Genomic DNA, 21,887 nt, shown 5'->3' with positions numbered 1-21,887 from the left:
ATTTCTGACTGGTCCTTTTCCATTTTTTTGGCATTCTCATTAAGATCCTTAAAAGTCTCACTAAGTTCCTCAGAGGTTTTTAGAAGATTCTTGAGTAACCTTATAAATGTGGTTCTGAATTCTATGTCGTCCAGTAGTTTGCTTTCCTCCATTTCTTGCATTTGTGACCTGTTTCTTTGTCTCTGCATTTTGGCTGCTTCTCTGTGTTGATGGAGTGGCTTTGTGTGGTAGGTGACCCATAGGGGCCAGTAGCTCAGCCTCCCCAGTCACCTGAGGTGGATGCTCTTGGTGCACCCCTTTGTGGGCTGAGTGCAAAGTCTTGGTGTAGTTAAGCCTTGATTGCTGTTGGTACACTGGGAGGAACTGACTCCAGGCCAATTGGCTGTGAGGACCCGCTGTGTCTATAATGGAAGAACTGCTGCTCTGGAGACACGCATATGGTGCAGGACTCGTTTCAGTGGGGCTTTGGTGCTCACTGAGTCTGCCTCTTGAATGTGTCACTTATGGATGTGAGGAGTTGAAATCTGGTGTCTCACACTGACCACTAGGTACACTGGCTTCTGGATCTCCAATGGGGTGCAGGTCAGCTACTGTCTGAGGCCACCCAGCAGGAGCTACAGAGAGAACTACAGTTTTTCTCCTCTTTCCTTGGCGTTTGGGGGTTTTGGAGCTGTCTGACCCGGGCTGCAAGTTTGCTAGGTTAAGCTGTGATAGGGCAGGCCATTCATATGCTAAAGCTGCTGCTTGGAGCTTGGGTGGGTTTGTAGGTTGTGCAGGGCGAGGTATCAGGGCGTCACTAGGCTAGGGCGTGGCAAACAGTGATGGCTGCCAGTAAGCCGGCTCTGCGTCTCCGACTGCGTCCCTGCGTTCCGTGCCCCAGCACAGTAAACAATTATTCCTGCGCGCAGCTCTGCAAGCAAGTCACCCTCATTTTCCGACCCAATGGCAGACAGTCCAGCTTCTCCCCGTAGAAGTTTGGGTCCCCTGCGTCTCCCCAGAAACTGGATTTCAGAGTAATCGGGGGCTTGTCTCCCTTCAGGTTGAAAAAAGCAATGCCTGCCGCCAGCCCAGAGCGCGCGCCTCTGTACCTCAGCTTTTCAGCGCTTGTGCACGTCTCAATGCTCTTTTCTCTTTCCTTCTAGTTGTAGAACTTCCACTCAGCCAGCTTTCCCGTGGTTCTGGGTGATAGACGTTTTGTCTTTTAGTTGTAGTTTTGAAATTGTTGTGCGAGGCAGCAGTTTAGGTGTTTACCTACGCCGCCATCTTGGATCCTCTCTCTTGAAAGGTTTTTAATGCAAATGCAAATAACTCACTACATTTAAAATAAACATCCAACTACTAACAAAAACACACACACAAAAAAAAACACCCACAAAAAAATTACATAGCAAAGTAAAATATGGGCAGTGAGACAAGAATAGAAAGTGGGCTTGTTTCTGTCCCAGAGAAAACCTTAGGGTGGAGGGAGCTACCCCTCAGTCTCAGCTCATGAAATGGGTGAGGCCTAAAATCTGATACAAGCGGGGTCATCTTTGAAAGAAAACCTGTTTTTCACAGTTTTTCTCTTTTATGTAAATGTATAGACCTATTTTATAGACAAGCAGATCGAGAAGCCTGGCTAATTCCCCAAATCAAAAGTAGGGTTAGAAAAGGGAGAAATTGAAACTGCATGAATATCCAATTTAATTGGATGGGTGAAGTACTCAAACTCATCTTTAAGGGCCTTGTCTTGGAATTAGTAGGTGCTCACCCGAGTGGAAGGGGTTCTACGAACACATCTAAAGGACAAAGACTGAATCAGAATTCAGCGAGTATATTGATACACATTTTTTTTTGGCTGATGGTGTCATGAGGCAGCACTAGATTCAAGTAGAACACACTTGAAATTACTACACTTTTCCCAATGGCTTCACCATAATCTACAGTCACTTCAGGCTGGGATAGGGGGAAAGAGGCATGTGTGTGGTTGAGTGTGCTGTGGTTGAGCATGCTATGTGAACTATTTTTTTTTCGTTGTTTTCGGATGGTGTTTTCCCACATAGAGAGCATAGGCCTTCACAATATTGAGGCTCAGTTCCTTTGTGTTTTTTGAAAAAACAGTTGTGGAAAGTTTTGATTCCAATTCTTCCTGTTGCTCTCTCCAGGACCCACTAAGTATTTGGCCTTCCCTGGGCTGCTCTTAGGAACCCAACCACAGGCATAGATACTAGATGAAGGATGGTATTTGCCTGTGAGAAACAGTGTGGCTAGAAAAAAAAAAAAAGAATAGTTTTTAGGAATTCTCTAGAGGCATTAGCATTTGCTTGCTTTTCTTGAATGATAATCAAAATGATAATCAGAAATAATTCTCTATTAGGGCAGATCACATGAAAAAGGTTGATCAGAATTTGCATCAACATTTATTGAAGTCTGGTATGTGCAAAGCTGTGCTTGGCTCTGTTGGAGATATATAGGCAAGTGAGATTCAGGCCTTGTTTAAAGAAGTCAGTAGCCCATTAAAGGGGAAGTAACCAGTAAACAAATGGCTGGAACACAAAACAGTAAATATTGAGACCTAAGACAGGGTCAGCAGATTTAAGCTGGGGAAGAATTTGGGTTTCTCCCCATGTCTTGCAGGCACCAGGCAAACTATTTTAAAGTGAACTCTAGGGCTTCCATCACAGATAGCCAAAGTCACAAAGTAGCTTCAAGAACAGAGGGAAGACGGCGTTGCTGGGATTCTGCTGGTGTGCTGATGTGACAGATTACTAAAAGTCATGCCTTCTTGTATTAATACCCCTTTGCAATGTGACTTTGACACTTTTCCCATCAAGAAGTGATGTTTCTTTCTCCTTGTCTTGAATATGGCCTGACCTTGTGACTTGTTTTGATCAATAGAATGGTTAAATTTATAATGCATAAGCGGGACTTGTACAACATAATTGGTACTTCCTAAATCCAAGTCTTTTTTTTTTAATTTCTTTATTGATTAAGGTGTTACATATGTGTCCTTATTCCCCCATCCCCCCCACTCATGCCCTCACCCCCCTGGTGTCTGTGTCCATTGGTTAGGCTTATATGCATGCATACAAGTCCTTTGGTTGATCTCTCTCCCTTAACCCCACCCTCCCTTACCTTCCCTCTGAGGTTTGACAGTCTGATCGATGTTTCTCTGTCTCTGGATCTGTTTTTGTTCATCAGTTTATGTTGTTCATTATATTCCACAAATGAGTGAGATCATGAGATATTTACCTTCCTCTGACTGGCTTATTTCGCTTAGCATAATGCTCTCCAATTCCAACCATGCTGTTGCAAATGGTAAGAGCTCCTTCTTTTTTACTGCAGCATAGTATTCCATTGTGTACATGTACCACAGTTTTTTATTCCACTCATCTGCTGATGGGCACTTAGGCTGTTTCCAAATCTTAGCTATGGTGAATTGTGCTGCTATGAACTTAGGGGTGCATATATCCTTTCTGATTGGTGTTTCTAGTTTTTTGGGATATATTCCTAGAAGTGGGATCACTGGGTCAAATGGGAGTTCCATTTTTAGTTTTTTGAGGAAACTCCATACTGTTCTCCACAGTGGCTGCACCAGTCTGCATTCCCACCAGCAGTGCAAGAGAGTTCCTTTTTCTCCACATCCTCGCCAACACTTGTCATTTGTTGATTTGTTGATGATAGCCATTCTGACAGGTGTGAGATGGTACCTCATTGTCGTGTTGATTTGCATCTCTCGGATAATTAGTGACTTTCAGCAGGTTTTCATATGCCTCTTGGCCTTCCTTCTGTCTTCTTTTGTAAAGTATCTATTTAGGTCCGTTGCCCACTTTTTGATTGGGTTGTTTATCTTCCTTTTGTTAAGTTGTATGAGTTCCCTGTAAATGTTAGAGATTAAACCCTTATCGGTGATAACATTGGCAAATATGTTCTCACATGCAGTGGCTTTCTTGTTGTTTTATTGATGGTTTTGTTTGCTGTGAAAAAGCTTTTTATTTTGATGTAGTCCCATTTGTTTATTTTCTCTTTAGTTTCCATTGCCCTAGGAGCAGTATCAGTGAAGAAATTACTTCGGCATATGTCAGAGATTTTTCTGCCTGTGGATTCCTCTAGTATTTTTATGGTTTCCCGTCTTATGTTTAAGTCCTTGATCCATTTTGGGTTTATTATCTGGTATTGTGATCACACCTACTTTGTTTTTCTTTCTCAGGCTAAATCCAAGTGTTTATAAATCCAGAAAAAATTTGCTCAGCCTTTCAGTGGTTTTAAGGTGTCACTTCCTCTGCTACTTTCCATTGTCAAGCATTTGCGGTCTCTCTTGCATCTAGGTGTGGACTTGTGATTAGTTCTCATTACTAGAATTGAACAGAAATGAAGTGTCACTTTCAGGTTGAGGCATTAAGAGGTGGTGGGCCTCCTTTGTGTTCTCTCCACCCACCCCATCTGTAAGTGGATGTCCCCAGGTAACTATGAAACCATTTGAAGATAGTGGAGCCCCACAATGGAAGAAGTTGGATCTCTGAGTTATTGCCTGTAGCAGAGTCCCCTGTCAGTTGATATGACATGGTGATGTGAGAGAGAAAAAAAAATTATTCCTTCAAGTCACGGAGATACTGGGATTATTTGTAACAGCAACTTATACAACCAGTTGTGTGCTGGTAAATGTAAAGCAATTGGATCTCCAGTTGAATGAAATGACAAATATGGAATGGCTCCTGATTTGTAGAGTTTGCTGATTTTCATTGTATAAATACTCCCACCATGTCCGATTTCAAGCTACTAGAGTGATATTCTTTAACATAAAGCTGAGAAGAGATGCTAACTAATGGCTCTTGTGAGCCTGTGTAAACTTACTCCAACCCACTAATGTGCATAATTTACCCTGACTTATTTACTCTGCCATCTACAACACAGGCCGGGTTTGTTGAGAATCAAGCCATTCTGTCACATGAAGCCACACACTGAATAAAGCTTGGATCACCCCACCATCTTGTCTACACTTACTGATTATATTAGCCTGTGACTTAAATGTTTAGTTACTGAGATTTAGGATTGTTTGTTAAAGGAAATTCAATACCTTCTTCTTTTTTTTAAAAAATATATTTTATTGATTTTTTACAGAGAGGAAAGGAGAGGGATAGAGAGTGAGAAACATCGATTCAGCTGCCTCTTGCACACTCCCCACTGGGGATGTGCCTACAACCAAGGTACATGCCCTTGACCGGAATCGAACCTGGGACCTTCAGTCCGCAGGCCGGCGCTCTATCCACTGAGCCAAACCGGTTAGGGCAAAAATTCAATACCTTATTAGCATCTGGCACAGTGCCTTGCACATGGCAGGCATCAATAAATGTCTGCAGAATCAAATTCTCAAAGTTCGCTATTTACAATATTTGCATAGTGTTCAAACCTCACATGCACTTTTAGTGTTATTAAGAATGTAGACTAGGAATTTTAAAATTCAAAATTAGCCTCTTCTGAGAACCTAAATATATACAGAACTATGAAAAAATAACTACAAAATCTCCATCTTTCACCAAAATGACAGGCTAATTTCAAGGAGATAGTAGGATTATTAAAACATTGAATGTAATAGTTCTAGAACACTACAATTAAGGTTAATGATCATACACATTACTAAGGAACTTCAAAATCCTGATGTCTTCTAAATTAAAAATAAAAATAATTTAAATATAGTGATAACTATATTTTACTGAATTTTAAAACTTTGAAAATCTATGCCCCATGTGGATTGAATATACTATTACTTAATAAATAAAAATAAACATTTCCTAACCATTGTGGATTAATTTCAACTTAGAGTTTCTATTAACAGATGATAGTTACCAATGAATACCCTCTTTTAACAGTTTATTCCTGGTAATTTGGCAATAACTAGTCACAACCACAATGGATTATTCCAAGAGTTAAGCATATTTTTTGTAAAATCTCTAATTCCAGTTATTATATATGTCCTGGGTTACCTAAGTACATTTGTGTTAAAATCTGAAATTGCATATAAACTGTTATTTACCAGATTTGTGTATGGAAGGCAGGGAAGCTAAATTTCATCAACTAAAACAGAAGATTCCCAAGAGACCAAAAAAAAAAAAAAATACTGCATTTACCAAAAAGTCTTGTGTCCTTGCTAGCTAATTTAATCTCAGTTTCTACAATTTACATGTATCAAAGAGGTTACATTGTTATAATGTGTGTCCTTAGAGATGTTTTCAAATACAGAATCAAGAGAACTTGAGATTGTCTCCATTAAATATACGACTTCTATCAAACTGTGCCCCCGGCCTTTCTTTTTGTTTTTTTTAAAAAAACTTTATTGAATTTATTGGGATGACACTGGTTAATAAAAATATACAGGTTTCAGGTGTACAATTCTATAATACATCATCTGTACATTGCAGTGTTTTTCCCCTTGCCGAGTCAAGTCTCCTCCCATCACCATTTATCCCCCCTTACCTCTTCTACCTCCCCTCCCCCTTTCCATCTGGTTCTTTGGTGTTCCTCTCTCTCTCTCTCTCTCTCCTGCTTCTTGCACACCTCCCACTGGGGATCGATCCCTCCCACAACCCGGGCACATGTCCTGACTGGGAATCGAACCATGACCTCCTGGTTTATAGGTCGATGCTCAACCACTGAGTCATGTGGGCCGAGCTAATCCCTTCGCCTTTTAACTCATCCTCACAGCCCCCCTTCCTTCTGACAGTTGTCAGACTCTTCTCTATGAGTCTGTTTCTATTTTGTTTGTTAGTTTCTTTTGTTCATTAGATTTCACATATGAGTAAAATTATATGGGACTTGTCATTCTCTGACTGACTTATTTCACTTAGCATAATGGTCTCCAGGTCCACCCATGCTGCCTCAAAGGTAAGATTTTCTTCTCTTTTATGGTCACGTAGTATTCCGTGGTGTAAATGTACCACAGCTTTTTATTCACACATCTGCTGATGGACACTCGGGCTGCTTCCAAATCTTGACTCCTGTAAATAGTGCTGCTATTAACATAAGGGTGCACATATTCTTTCAAATTAGTGTTTCCGGTTTCTTAGGACATATTCCCAGAAGTGGAATCACTGGGTCAAATGGGGGTTCCATTTTTAGTTTTTTGAGGAAACTCCATACTGTTCTCCATAGTGGCTGCACCAGTCTGCATTCCCACCAGCAGTGCATGAGGTTTCCTTTTTCTCCACATCCTCTCCAGCACTTGTCGTTTGTTGATTTGTTGATGGTAACCATTCTGGCAGGTGTGAGGCGATACCTCATTGTTGTTTTAATTTGCATCTCTGATGATTAGTGATGTTGAGCAACTTTTCATATGTCTAATGGCCATTTGTATGTCTTCTTTGGAGAAGTGTCTATTCAGGTGCTTTGCCCATATTTTAAATTAAATTGTTTGGGGTTTTTTTGGTGTTGAGTTGTATAAGTTCTGTATAAATTTTGGATATTAACCTCTTACCAGATGTATCTTTGGCAAAAATGTTCTCTCATTCAGTATGTTGTCTTTTTATTTGTTTTCATGTATAGAACAGCCTTATTTGAGAAGGGGAAAAAGAGGCCAAATTCTAGGGTAGAAAATTTACAGCAATAGACTACATTTTAAATTTAGATGTCCAAGAAGTTCTTTTAGAAAGGAAATTTCAGTAGCACAGTCAGTTTATCAACCAGCACTCTGAGTTAGTCAGAGTATCTACCACATTGCCGTGTGCTTGTGAATACAATTAAAAACAAGGTAAAAAGATGTACCAAATGATGCTACAGTGATAATGTAAAAAAGAAATTGGGCCCAGCTGGCATGGCTCAGTGGTTGAGCATCTACCTATGAACCTAGAACCGTGGTCGGCAAACTGCGGCTCGCGAGCCACATGCGGCTCTTTGGCCCCTTGAGTGTGACTCTTCCACAAAATACCATGGCCTGGGCGAGTCTATTTTGAAGAAGTGGCGTTAGAAGAAGTTTAAGTTTAAAAAATTTGGCTCTCAAAAGAAATTTCGATCGTTGTACTGTTGATATTTGGCTCTGTTGACGAATGAGTTTGCTGACCACTGACCTAGAAGGTCACAGTTTGATTCCCAGTCAGGGCACATGCCCAGGTTGTGGGCTCAATCCCCAGTGTGGGGCACGGAGGAGGCAGCCAATCAATGATTCTCTCTCATCACTGGTGTTTCTCTCTCTCTCTCCCTCTCCTTTCCTCCCTGAAATCAATAAAAATATATTTAAAAAATTGGTACAAATTTCCCAGAGAGCAATTTTCATTGTTATATAATATTTAACAATAGATTAGTTAAATAAACTATAGGGCAATCATACCAAGTAGCCAAAAATCATCCTATATAATAAAGAGCTAATATGCAAATGGTCATCACACCCTCACGCCGTCATGCTATAACAGCTCAGACACTCAACACTGAAGAGAAAGGAATGGGGACTAGCCAGGCTGTGGCCCAGGAGAGGGACAAGCACCCACCCCACAGTCCCGGGTGCCAGTGGCTATACCTGCAGCCTGGGAGAGGGACAGGCCGCCCACCCACGGTCCCCTGCGGCTGCAGCCAACCCGGGTGAAGCCTGCCTAGGTCCTGGGTGCCTGTGGCCGGCCAGAGGGAGGGAAGCCCAGGTCCTGGGTGCCTGCGACTGGCTGGAGGAGGGAATCCTGGGTCCCGGGGTGTAGGGCGAGGCAGAGGCAGTTAGGGGCTATCAGGCCAGCAGGGGAGCAGTTAGGGGTGATCAGGCAGGCAGGCAGGCAGGCAGGCGAGCAGTTAGGAGCCAGTAGCCCCAGATTGTGAGAGCCAGTCAGACATCCCCCAAGGGGTCCTGGATTAAAGAGGGTGCAGGCTGGGCTGAGGGACCCCGCTCTCCCATGCACAAATTTCGTGCACTGGGCCTCTAGTGTTTTATAATTTTGAATGTTATGGGAAAAGGTCTGTGATGTACTGTAAGCAAATCTGGACACAAACCAATATGTAAACTATAAAGATATACATTCATAGCTAAGTAGAGTGGGAAAATATATATCAAACTGACTTAGTGATTGGGCTTTTGTGTGTGTGTGCTTTCTCTATATTGAATATTGCTACTTTAATAGCCAGGGGGGGGAAATAGGTTGATTTTTCTGGAATTATGGTATGCTAAAATTTTTACACTACTTCAGTGAAACTAAATTCAAACTAAATGAAAATGGCCTAACAAAATAAATGCCAAGCAAGGGGTAATGAAGTATTTGTATGCACTGTCCTGTTTATGTAAATTTGATAAGTGACGCATCATCAACCAGGCACTTTCAAAGCAGGGTTTCTTTATGGGGGTGATGGGTCTGAATTAACCAGCCCATCTACTGTCTACTGCCAACCACCTGCATCGCCAACAAGAGGGCACTCAGTGTCAGAAGTACAATTTGCAACTCCGGGATAGGGTTGCTATGGGATTCTGACTGACTTTCTATGGGTCTTGACCTTATCATAGATTTCATTTATGTTAATCTGCTCTAATGAATGCAGAGCTCAACTCTGGATGCTTTAATGCAGCAAGGTAATTTAGTAGGGCTGATAAAGTCTTTTCAGCAAATGGTGCCCCCCCCCAAAAAAAAAAAATTGAAAATCTGCATGGGAAAAAAAGAATCTTTCACACCATACACAAATTTAATTAGAAATAGATCATAAACCTAAATGCTAAAATTATGAATATTCTGTAAAAAACACATGAAAATTCTTCCTGTGGAGTAGGCAAATATTTCTTTAATGGACATAAAAAGCGTGATAATCTTAAAAGGTAAATGAATAAATGGATGTAAAAATTCAAAGCATTTTGTTCTTTGAACAATATTCTTAAGAAAATGAAAGGCGTGCAACAGTCACTTCCCACTCCCTCCTTCCCATAGCTCATGGCATCCCCATTCAACTACCGTGTCTCTAGACTTGTCCGTTCTGGACATTTCACAAAAATGGAATTATACAATATGTGTTGTGTGTGGCTTCTTTAACTTAGTGTAATGTTTTCAAGGTTCATCCAAGTTGTAGCATGTATTGGTATTTCATTCCTGTATATAGCTGAATATTCCATTGTATGGACATACCACTTTTTTTTAATTCATTCATCAGTTGATGGGCTATTATAAATAGGACTAGTGCTGCTGTGAACATGAGTGTACAGTAGGTCCTTGGGTTACGTCGGAGATCCATTCCTACTGCGCGACGTTATGTGATTTTCGCAGTAAGTTGGAACCCACTACATAAGCACCTACGTCACTCACATGGAGCACATACACAGCAGTGATGAAGTGAAACAGTAAAAAAGATTTAAAAGAAACAATTCCTGACCTTTACTTGTAAATAAATAATAAAAAACAATAAAGCACATATGTACATATGTTGAAATGACGGAACTTTTTTTTAATAAATAAATGGGAGATGGCAACATAACCATGAAACGACGTATGTCGAATCAGACGTAACCCGAGGACTGCCTGTATATGTATTTGTTTAAGTACCTGTTTTCAATTCTTTTGGGTGTATACCTAGGCTCAGTCACATGAGAACTCTAACTTTTTGAGGAACTGCCAAACTTTTTCAAAACATCTGCATCATTTTAAACTTCCATCAGCAGTGCCTTATGGTAACTTTTTCAAAGCCTGAAATTGTTTCAAAATGGAAACTTCACCGATTCATCGAACTTGAAAGGGAAATATAAAGCTTACCATGTGACTAGGAATAAAAACCTGACCATGTAATTAGGGAGTTCTTCACACCAGGCCCTATTTTCAACACTATGTTGTTTAATGACAAAGGGACTCAAAGAACATTACAAATGTGGGAGTGGGAAAACTGTCCTTTGGATAATTATGATTTATGAAACATAACCATGTTGCACAAAGACCTTTATCATTCTTCAAAGGCTGTCAAATATATCAAGTGGAGTGACTTTCTCTTCCCAAGGCACAAAGGCCAGTGGCTGATACAGAATAGATGATGGAACTGATTGCTGAATAAGAAGCCAAAAGGCACACGCACGTGTACACACACAGAAGCACAATCTTTTAAAAACTCCAAGATATTAACTTTATTTTTACTGAATTCAGCATGGGGGTGACAAAAATGCATTACGTCATTACAATTGACTATTACATCCAGACATTTTAATTTTTCTTAAATTTATTGGGATGACATTGGTTAATAACATTATATAGGTTTCAAGTATACACATTTCTATGATAGATCATCTGTACATTGCATTGTGAGCCCACCACCCAAAGTCAAATCTCCTTCCATTACCATACAGTCAACCCTCTCTACCCTTCACTATTCCTCCACCTTCCTTTCCCTCTGGTAACCCCCATACTGTTGTCTGTGTCTATGAGTATTTGTCTTGTTTGTACATACAGACATTTATCCTTGCATTCCTTATATTCATTTTCTACCTTAAATGTTATTTCATATTAATTAAAATACATATAATTTCTTACTAAAAATCTCTAGTTCTTATAACCCAGGGTTTATAACTTCTCCTTAAAGTTACGTTCCTTTATGATTGAGAATTTAATAGTTTAAATTGTGGTTTTTTTTATATTTAGAGGATTAAATATATTTACCAGCAGCGGAAAAACAAAGGATAATGTAAAAATGGTTTTCCAAAAGATATTTTCATTCTCTTCATTCCTTCTGCAAACTGATGTTTTATCTTTACAAGTTATCTGTCATTCCATAGGAAAGCTGCTTGTCTTCCGGTTTCATAAGAGATGGTGAAAAGTAGTTAAAAAAAAATCCAGTTTACTTAAATTCCAAAGTTCACTTCAGGGAAAAATGACAGGGTGGAATGTTGGGGCAGAGTGAGAGATGTAGATTCTGGTGAAACTGAGAATCATTCACAAAAGTTACAGGGCTGTGGCAAAGTGATAACACAAATAAACCAGGTTCCTGTGGGTAGACAATAAGTCATATCGAGGAGGAATGGTGAGGTAGCAGGGCAGTGTGATTATGTGCTATGACTTCTGATAGTAATTATGAATAGAAACAGAATGATCAATGATAACATATAAGTGATCAATCGTTAAGAGTTGAGGCAGATAACCAATGGACATGAACACCAGGGGGGTGAGGGCAGGAGTGGGGGCGTTGGTGGGGTTAATGGAGGGATGAGGACACATATGTAATACCTTAATCAATAAAGAAATTAAAAAAAAAAGAGTTGAGGCAGAGAGAAGGATAGCATTACATCTTGTCTCTGGCTCATTCTATTTCCTAGGCTGGTGCGTGAGACCATCTTGGATAAAATAAGGTCATTCTTTGCTATGGTGATCAGCTTTCTTGGCGTCCTTTCTCTGCACTCTGTCCATTGATAAAGCCCACTGGCTTATGCTTCCTGGAAAAGAGTTATTCCAAAACAGTACAGGTGAAGAAGCACTGGTGAGACAGGCATGAAGAACATGTTTCCAGGTAGCCTGAAACCCAGCAGACAATGTAGCTGTTGCTTAACAAACACAGAAATCTACATTGTATGCCAGGTTCAAGCCCCAGACCTGGATGTTGGGCCTGCAAGTCCACACAGTTGCCTGCTGTTTCTGATACTTATTCTCTCTACCACAGGGAAAAGACAACCACAAGTCAGAATGCACTGCTGGGACTTACATACTGCAATTGAAATTTCCTTATATTGTCATAACATCCAGTTGTCATTATTTAATCATCACATCATCACATTGTTTGGAGAATGCCATTTAAAGGTCCAGAGATTAAAAAAAAATATGGATGGGTGGGTAAGACAGACAGGTAAGTAGGTAGGTAGTTTTGTGATCAAATGATTGAGGGAGAGAGGAAGGGAGAGATTGGGGGGGGAGAGAGAGAGAGAGAGAGAGAGAGAGAGAAATACCTGCCACAGGGGGAAGAGAGGAGGGAGAGAAAAACAATCCATGGATAAAATATCTAGATTTCTCCCACTTCTGGTGTTGAAATCTAATACACTACATCATTTATAAAACCTTAATGGTCCACATATTCTGGCTAGTAATGGAAGACCTACCACCCCGTAACTTAGCTCTGTGTGTATAAATCAAGGTAAAGTTTTCTAATAACCTTGGCTCAGGACAGTATAATACAAGCTCAAAGATGCCATCAGAGACCCAGTAGCCAGATGTAGCTACTGATTATAAAAGACAGGATCTACACTGACTACTGAGCCATTGAGGGCACCTACACATTCCAGCAGTTAGATGATCAGCAGAACTTCTGGACAGGAGCTCTGTGGAAGGAAAGAGAACACCATCAATCTTGAAACTCATCTGAAAATTGTATAGAGATTCAATTGCATATTTTATTTATTGACATTCTAACAATAATGTTATGTATACAGTTTAAAACAACCTCTAGATTTATTTACTTATGCAATATGTATTGATAGTTATATTGAGTGAATTGCCAGATACTCTCTCAGATGCTAGAGATCCAGCAACAAATAAATAAGATTAATATCCCTGCCCTTCTAGCATTCACTATTATTTGTGAGAAAATTCACAAATGATTACTTGGAATGTTTTGTAGTGAAATACCTTATATGTGAAAAACAAACAAGTAAGCAAACAAACAAACAAACAAACAAAAAAACCCCAAACCACCAATCTACCCTTTTATTGTGGCCTCGGAGCATCTTTGTTTGCTTTATGTCAGTTTAACTTGGGTAATCTAGCAATGATACACATATGTAAAATGCAGTAAAATATTGTTTTCTGCTATAAGTTGAAGATGATACACTTATTTCTACCAAATGTCTAAAATAACAAAAAACTGAAAAAAGATGTTTACAAAGTAATCAAAGCAGTAAATCACTAATATGTCAGTTCTAAATTTTTCTCCCATAATACAATGTAGGTTAAAAAAATTGAAAGATAGTTGTCCACTCCTTGATTTATTCATTTATTCACTCAGCCGCCCCCAAAATGCCTATACTAAGTGACTTCTCCGTACGTTATGCCAGTCACTGGGGATGAAATCCCTCCACTTATGGAACTAAGAGTCTTAAGATTTAAGGTGCAGTTAGGGAAAGACAGAAAAATTTTTTTAAATTTAAATTATTGTTTAATGTATTACATATGTCTCCTTTTTCCCCCATTGACCTCTCCCTGGCCACCCCCAACCCCCAGCACATGCTCTCACCACCCCCCCCCGGTCTGTGTTCATTGATTATGCTCATATGTATGCATACAAGTCCCTTGGTTAATCTCTTACCCCCTCACCCCCCGCCTTCCAAATAGATATGTATGGTTATTTCACTGAGTAATGCAACAGTGAAGAGGAATTCTATTTTCCATAAGAAAGGCCTTCTTGAAACTGTGACATTTGAGCAGATCTCTTGAAGGTGAGAAAGAGCACAGGGCTGAATAAGGCAAGAGTCAGAGCCAAGCCCTGAAGCAGGAAAAAACTGGGAGTAATGAAGAAGGCACTCATATTAGCATATGATCACTGTGGCCCATTATTGTTTGACTTCTAAAATTATTCTAGATAGTAAATGACTATGCAACTTTGCTCCAATTACACATGTTTTAGAATCCTACTTTTTTATGAATTTTAAATGCTTTGGCTATCACTTAGAAAAAATTAGGAAAGTTATCCCTCAATTGAAATAAAGACCATGCTTAGAACTTTAAATTAGTACAATTTGACTGGACATGCAACTGGACCTCTGAATGAGTGCTATTGCCAAAAAAGTGGCTTTAAAAAAAGTGTTAGCTATGTGAAAAGATGTCCAGCTTTCTGAGAGCTCTAAATATACAGATTTCAAGGGAATGCTTTAATTATTTAATCCCAGATGTCTAATTTTAAGAAGGAACCCACTTGCCAAGTTGTAGTAATACTGTTTCACCAGGCAGTTAGATCTTAGGGGAGGAGAATGGTGGAATTTACAAGGTGAAGTACGTTTTTGATTGCTAATTCTTTTTCTTTTTTAAATAAACTGAAAGCAACTCCATCTATGAAGTATATACTGGCATTGCCTAAAACCCAGGGCATATACACTGAGTGGCCAGATTATTATGATCTCTGAACGCATAATATATATATATATATAAGAGGCCCAGTGCACGAATTCATGCATGGGTGGGGTCCGGCCAGCCTGGCCATGGGGAGGGGGACATGGGTGGTTGGCCGGCCTGCCTGCCTGCTGGTTGAACTCCTGGTAGAGGGGACAATTTGCATATTAGCCTTTTATTATATAGGATATACACTGAGTGGCCAGATTATTATGCGTTCAGAGATCATAAGAATCTGGCCACTTTGTGTATACCAAAGAGATAACAAAACAGTAACACCCTGTTTATACATGTTTAACTGAATCTTATCCTCAATGTAGAAATCAAACATTTATAGAACACAAATTTACATTTCATAAACCACTAGTGTCAAATGCTCATAACTCTTACAAATTAGACTAACAATTAAAATGAAGCAAAGATTTAGTTTGGTTAGTTTTAATGCCAAAATCCAAATGATTATCTTTTGTAAATTTTGGTTCATATTTATATTAGAAGAATGATATTTTTAATGCTCAAAGCTTGTCCTACCTATCCACAAATCTTACTAAATCTAAAGAACTATAATGTTAAGATGGCTACTCCTCCCACTTTTAAATTTTCTAGGTAATACAAAAAGGAAAAAGTATAAATAAAATTTTATTTAAGGCTACTTACTCTACATATTAGTGTCAACTAGCTAATAATACATATCTTAATGTTTATTAAAATATAGATACTAGAATATAAAAGAAATATACTATAGCATAGAATACTAACTAATAATACATTTTCAAAGATTATGAATAAAAGTCAAAGAAATAGGGCCTAAGTAAAAATGGCACATTATATAATTCCATTATCTAACAAGAACACAACTAAGCCACAGTGATGGGTGAGAAAACTATAACCAAGGTACTCATAACTCAAGTTCTATTCACAGTGTAAACAATCAAAAGAAAAATAATAAAAAAACCTCCCTCGCCGAAACCGGTTTGGCTCAGTGGATAGAGTGTCAGCCTGCGGACTGAAGGGTCCCGGGTTCGATTCCGGTCAAGGGCACGTACCTTGGTTGCGGGCACATCCCCAGTGGGGGGTGTGCAGGAGGCAGCTGATCGATGTTTCTCTCTCATCGATGTTTCTAACTCTCTATCCCTCTCCCTTCCTCTCTGTAAAAAAAATCAATAAAATATATTTTTTTAAAAAAAACAAAAACCAAAAATCCTCCCTCCATTCTGGTTTAATTTATTTGAGGCACACATAATGGGAAAGACAGTTTAAAGGGAGGAAAACATCAATTAAAAGTTAAGCCTGCCACCTGCTGTTGGAAAACTACTTGAACCGGTGTAAAGACCATTCCTTAAAATGTTAATGAAGAAGTTGAAGAGTTTACCATCCAGAATTAGAACAGGGGTGCCCTATAAACCAAACCAAGAAGTAAAGAAACCCATTGATGTTTAAACCTAAGGTGACAGATATAAAATATCATTCTCAAACTTTCAGTAAAAAGAAAAAAAATGCTGCGTCATGGGGCATTCAATGAAAGAAAGAGTAGACTTGCCCTGTCTTTTGAACAGATTATCTAATTCTATTTTGCCCCCATAAGTATATAAAACTTTAGAAAACATAGTTTTTGAAGAGAAATTTTGACCCCAACACTATATGTGGAAGTAAATAAAGAGGGACGAGCAATTTGATAGCATTGTCAGAATGTTAATTTTTCCAGGTCAGAATTGTAAAGTTTGAGTCTAAATGTCCCCTGCAACCCCCATCCATGATATTTCATAGTTTAGTGCATGTACCAGGAGCCTTATATAACTAAATACAAACATGGTCAGTTTCTAAAACATATTTATGGACTTGACAGAACACATACAGCACTATACTATTCTAACAAAGTCAGTGTTTACTTTAGAAATGAACTAAAACTGCCTCTCATGAGGTAATCTCATGTTAAGTGTTCTTTTACACACACACACACACACACGCACATGGACACAAGGATACTGAGAGGTGTTGGATATATCTATTACCTTGATTGTGGTGACGGTGTCATGGGTGTTTGCCTATGTTCAGATTAATCAAATTGTGCACAGTGTTTACAGTTTTTTGTATATCAATTTTACCTCAATAAAGTTGTTTACAAAAACAAACTGCCTCCCACGTGGTTAAGAACAAAAGTTCAATTAACTCCATAGCTGGGAACGAAATGCACACACATACACACAGTGTGTCACAGGGTGAAATTATGCCAGAGGAAAAACCAGTCTTTTAGTTACAGGTGTCTAATTAAAGCATGTTCTCATGGACTTTAATTCCTATTGTGTTACGTCAGAGTATTTGAGCCAGGGTCTCTCCATAACTAGCACATGGTTGCAGCCCATCCAACTGTTACATACCTGAGATCCTGTGACTACACTGACCCAAAACATTTACACCAGCTGATGGTCACTTGATTCTCACATCGCTCTGTTTAGTAAATTGCTCTGCAAGTCAACTTGAAGATTTGAGGTGAACATTTTTGAGATGTTCCTGCTCAAGGCATTTTTATAAAAAGACATTCCTTGCCAAATAACTCTAGTCTGAACAAGACTAGGAAGGGATGGGGTTGGCATAAGATTCTAAAACAAGCTTCTAAAGGTGAAACCACTCACAGCCCATAAAGACAGACTCAGACTAGTTTTTAAAAATAATATTTAGCAAACCTTCTCAATGAAAACCAAAAATTTTTAAAACAGGCATTGAATTAAAAAATGAATCATTTTACTCATTAAAAACACGCAGAGAATAAGGATAGTTTTTAGCAAAGTAACAACCGTTTTATGGACAAGTTCTAGAAATTAGTTGCACTAAATTCACTTGCAAATATCTCTCTGAAAGAAACCCCTAAAGCGTTCTCTTCATACGATGTCTGCAGTGTGCAATACTGGTGAGGAATTCTTATAATTGAAAAAAAGTAAAATAATTTACATTCTATCAATAATAAATAAAAAATCAAAATAAGGTGACTGTTTTCTGAACCTGTAAGTAATAGAAAAATCAGTTGGTTCCCACAAGAATTCCTGAGTTAAAAAACTTTTATTTAAATCACAATTAACCCATTACTATTCTTTACTGTTACTGGAGTTTTTTTCAAAGTTGTTCTCATTTCCAAGCCTTGGGCTATGTTCTAAAGACATCAACATTACATACACATGATATTGCCAGTTTCATTTATAATCAAATCTCCACCAAGACTGCATTTGCCACTGTACAGAATGCTCAACATTCAATGTTCTCATGGTACAAAATTCATTTGGTCTCCTTTGGTTCTTCCCATCAAGTTTCACTCAGCTCAGATGGACTGAAGGAGGGGCAAATATTTGGCCTCTGCACACTGCTCACCCCAGCCTTCTTCTTCCTCTGCTGGGTCCAGCTCAAAGAGGCTTTCCTAGAATTCTAAGTGACCTTCCTGGAGTCCTCCAGAAAGTTAGTTGCATGCTACTAGTTAGTTGGCCAGCTCCCTGATCAGTCAATTTGTGTGTGTCAGCCAGAAACACAAACCAAACTGCTCTTTAGTTATTTATTTAGAAATGTGTCTCCCTATAAGAAGGTGAGCTCCTTGAGGGTAAGAACTGAATCTTGGTCTTTTGAGATTCTCCAGGTATTAGTATAAGATCATATTAATGCACTAGATCATACGAATCTTATAGTAAATATTTGTCAAAAAAAAGAAAGAAATCTGAGTGAAGTACTGATAAAAACACTCAAAAAAAACAACAACACACCAAATAACCAAAAACAGTGGGAGAGTATCTCCACTTAAGGAAAATTCTTGTATTTCTTTATCCTTTAAACATTACTTGATTTCCATCTTAATTTTATGATACTTTTCTATAAAATTTGTGGGTGCTTATAAAATCAAGCTGTTTATAAAGGAGTGTATTTTGCTAAAGAAGCATGGCCAGTGAAAGTGCTGTCTTATATCATCCCTGCAGCACAAGAATAGCATTGTTGCACAGAAGAGTCTGTGGGGCTCAGAAAGGCTATCTTAACTGCCTTCAATTCTATACAATAAATAAACAAGACCTATTATGAAATAGAAAAAAATTGATAAATTGAACAAGTAATTGCAGCGGGGGGAGAAGAAAATAGATAAAACAAAGGGAATATGCATATGCATATGCATATGTTGAAACTTCTTTTGTTTATGATGGTTATAAAGTGACCGATATTGTAATCAAGTGAAGCTTCTTCCAAGAATCATAGACATCTACCAGAAGCTAACACTGGGCTTCACATATGAGATCTATGGTGTTAAATGAAAGAAAAAAGGTGGGGGGGATTGGATATGTTTAAACCTCTAGAGAGTGAAAGGAAGATAATAGTATAAAGTCCTAACCTACACATAAAGTTTTTGTTCCAAGAGTGGTCACCACTGAGTAGATGTGTGACCAGTTCTTCAATTGGTCCTAAGGAAATCAAGTGTTTTGGTGGTAATACTCAGTACAAAGCAAGGGCCATTAAAGGACCTGACAACAGCATTTTCTCCCCCTTCTGCTCTCATTAGTTGATGCTAGAATATGTCTATGCTCACAGTTGGTGGGTTTTGACAGTGTATGGATGGTTTTGTAGAGCAAAAGTGTTTGGAGAAATGCTATCAATGTAATTAAAAGTAAGATTCAAAAAATAACAAGAAAATATCAAAAGATCAAGCTCTCAACTTATAACTGGAGATGTATTTTTGAGATGGTCACAGAAGGAGTGTGGAATGTAAAAAGGAAGAGGGATACTGAAGAGGTAGGGTCATTGAAAGTGACAAAGAACAAGAAGGAAAGGTGTTGGTCAATAGGGCCAACGAGAAAAGGAATGTTAAGAGAAGGCCAAAACCTAGCCACCACACTGAGGCACTCAATGAGGCAACAGCTTCATGGGCATCCGCTATTAACTAGGTAGAAGGGGAAGTTTATCAGATGGAGAAAACCAGAAGGTTGGGAGAGGAAGGATGAAGGAAGAGGAACTCTTGGGAGTTAAAAAAAAAGTTTGAAAAGGTGAACATCCGGAGTCCGAGAGAAAGGGAAGATATTCATAGGCCTGGGCAAAGTCAAGAAATTGAGGAAGGAAGTATTTCTTCCTGTGCAGGGTTGGGGAGGGGGGAGCAGTAGTGGCAAACTTTATGACTAAGTTGGAAAGGGGAAATAACAGAAACAAAACTGATGTTTATAATGATGGTAAGTAACACAGGGGAAATCTGGTTCCTCTTTCTATGAGTGGAGAAAGAGGTCAGTAGAGGTACTTGGCACACTAAAGGATAGTGTAACCTTGAAAGAACTGGCTCAAGGAAGATAAGAGAATGTGTGTGTGTGTGTGTGTGTGTGTGTGGTGTTGGGGGTAATCTGAGGAAGTGTGAATGGCAGTGTGCTGAAGAAGTAATTTTCAGTAAAAAAAATAGCAAAACCCTCTCATTTAGACAAAACGGCAAGGCATAAGAACTCAGAAATAAAGGGGAACCCTCAAATTCTAATGAGAACACACTGGATATAAGTTGCAATGTGAGAAAAGCAGTGAACTTCAGAGTCTGATGAGCAATCCAAACCACAACTGGGGTATCCAGACTTTGGGTTGCCTATAAAATCTTATGTGGATGTGACAAGCCAGGAATGAACCCAGTTTATCTAAGCCCAGAATTACCTTGTCCCCTTCCCGACTCAATGTTCTAACCCCATGTTCATTCTCCTGCCTTCCATTTCTAGCTAGTATGTAATGGCATCAAACTATTCAAATTTCTCACTGACAACTATTATTCATTCTCACACTACCTCTTTTATTAGTCCTATCCTGATTATTAAACTTTCTGTGGTCTGGGAAACAAACTGCAAAAAAAATCCATATGATAATTCTTTTCATCCTTCTACTGAGATCACTAATAGTTAACACAAACCCTATGTTGACAGGAAAGTGCTGTTGTGTACATCACCACTTTTCTTTCATATTTGCCCTTATGGAAGCCAGGAGGGGACATGGAATTAGGGATGGAATAAATGGAGGTACTTAAAAGAGCAGAACCTATAGGATTTGGTAGAAAAGCAAAATAAAACAAACCCAAAATATGGATGCCCTCTATTGAATTTTATCCTTAGACAAAACCTTACAATCTTTGTGCTCTCATATTATTATATCTTCTGATTTTCTAAGATTAGAATAAACCTGAATAAATTTTAAAAGCATGAATAGAAAATTTAGAAATGGGAACTCTCAGGATTAAGTCAAGAAAGCAAGTCAAATTTAGATGTGCCACTAGGGACAGACAGAAAACTCAGGAAAATTACCATTTTACCCCTATATCAAATAACAGGTTACAAAACAGCATTTTCTAAAGTGTGTTCTTTGGAGTATTAAAACAAGAGATGATTTACAAAAAACAGTTTTTTGAGTCTACTAAATTTGGGAAATGTTACAGTGTATCGCATGCTCCTCATAAATTTTCAATACAAATATAAAGCATAATCAGAATTCCTGTAAACAAGAAGCCTATTTAATGTTGTTCAGCATAGATATTTTTGAACTTATTAAACCACAAAACTTTTTTTCTTTCTCTTGAAAACATGTTTTGTTCATTGCCATCCTAGAGAGTACGAAAGACTATACAGGTCCCCATACAGTTAATCACATATGCTGCTCAGAAGTTTGGGTGGCAACAGACCTGTCAAGAATTCTGCTGAGGCAGCTGCCCCCAAACCAAGAATATAAAAAGAAAGAGGGACACTTAAGATAGCGGGCCACTGAAAATTACAAAGAGCAAGAAGAGATGTCAGTCAACCCAGCTAAGGAGGAAAGGGTGCCAGGCATGGGCCAATCTTATTGGCTAACTAAACCCTAATGCCCAATGGCATCTGCCTTTATCTCTGTTTTGTTTCCTTTCAAAGCCAC

The sequence above is a fragment of the Plecotus auritus genome, assembly GCF_963455305.1.
Source record: "Plecotus auritus genome assembly, chromosome: X".
Lineage (NCBI taxonomy): Eukaryota > Metazoa > Chordata > Mammalia > Chiroptera > Vespertilionidae > Plecotus > Plecotus auritus.
This window is presented reverse-complemented; position numbering follows the sequence as displayed.